We start from the raw sequence: 1413 nt of genomic DNA on the forward strand, positions 1-1413 counted from the left end.
ATGATCAGAGTCAGTCTGTCTGTATTTACTGGGGAACCTTGGGGGTTTTAATATGATCAGAGTCAGTCTGTCTGTATTTGCATCTATTTTCGGATCCCCATTAGATCTTGCGAAAGGCCAATCAAATCACATGTTATGGTCACATACACCTGGTTAGCAGATGTTAATGCGAGTGTAGCGAAATGCTTGTGCTTCTAGTTCCAACAGTGCAGTAATATCTAACAAGTAAACTAACAATTCCACAACTACTACCTTATACACACAAATCTAACTAAAGGGGTGAATAAGAATATGTGCACATAAGTATATGGATGAGCGATGGCCGAGCGGCATAGGCAAGGTGCAGTAGATGGTATAAAATACAGTATATACATGTGATGAGTAATGTAAGATATGTAAACATTATTAGTTCCTGCCAAGGTAGCAGCTACTCTTCCTGGGGTTTATTATGGATCCCCAATTAGTTCCTGTCAAGGTAGCAGCTACTCTTCCTGGGGTTTATTATGGATCCCCATTAGTTCCTGCCAAGGCAGCAGCTACTCTTCCTGGGGGTTTAATATGGATCCCCATTAGTTCCTGCCAAAGCAGCAGCTACAGAAGGTAGAAACCAGGGCCTGTAGGACCTGCCTTGTTGATAGTGTTGTTAAGGTAGAAACTAGGGCCTGTAGGACCTGCCTTGTTGATAGTGTTGTTAAGAAGGTAGAAACTAGGGCCTGTAAGACCTGCCTTGTTGATAGTGTTGTTAAGAAGGTAGAAACTAGGGCCTGTAAGACCTGCCTTGTTGATAGTGTTGTTAAGGTAGAAACTAGGGCCTGTAGGACCTGCCTTGTTGATAGTGTTGTTAAGGTAGAAACTAGGGCCTGTAGGACCTGCCTTGTTGATAGTGTTGTTAAGGTAGAAACTAGGGCCTGTAGGACCTGCCTTGTTGATAGTGTTGTTAAGGTAGAAACTAGGGCCTGTAGGACCTGCCTTGTTGATAGTGTTGTTAAGGTAGAAACTAGGGCCTGTAGGACCTGCCTTGTTGATAGTGTTGTTAAGGTAGAGACTAGGACCTGCCTTGTTGATAGTGTTGTTAAGGTAGAAACTAGGGCCTGTAGGACCTGCCTTGTTGATAGTGTTGTTAAGGTAGAAACTAGGGCCTGTTGGACCTGCCTTGTTGATAGTGTTGTTAAGGTAGAAACTAGGACCTGCCTTGTTGATAGTGTTGTTAAGGTAGAAACTAGGACCTGCCTTGTTGATAGTGTTGTTAAGGTAGAAACTAGGGCCTGTAGGACCTGCCTTGTTGATAGTGTTGTTAAGGTAGAGACTAGGACCTGCCTTGTTGATAGTGTTGTTAAGGTAGAAACTAGGACCTGCCTTGTTGATAGTGTTGTTAAGGCAGAGCAGTGCTTTATTATGGACAGACTTCTCCCC

General features: G+C 43.5%; 1 long non-coding RNA gene across 1 annotated transcript; it reads right to left on the bottom strand.

The window, feature by feature from the left end:
* Positions 1 to 620: 620 nt before the first annotated feature.
* Positions 621 to 1159, bottom strand: LOC127921953 (uncharacterized). The gene is made up of 3 exons (XR_008110077.1): positions 1053 to 1159; positions 774 to 1013; positions 621 to 671 (listed from the first exon to the last, which is right to left on the bottom strand). It is a non-coding gene; the product is annotated as an uncharacterized LOC127921953 (long non-coding RNA).
* Positions 1160 to 1413: the final 254 nt, after the last annotated feature.

The sequence above is a fragment of the Oncorhynchus keta genome, unplaced genomic scaffold, assembly GCF_023373465.1.
Source record: "Oncorhynchus keta strain PuntledgeMale-10-30-2019 unplaced genomic scaffold, Oket_V2 Un_contig_24129_pilon_pilon, whole genome shotgun sequence".
NCBI classification, from domain to species: domain Eukaryota; kingdom Metazoa; phylum Chordata; class Actinopteri; order Salmoniformes; family Salmonidae; genus Oncorhynchus; species Oncorhynchus keta.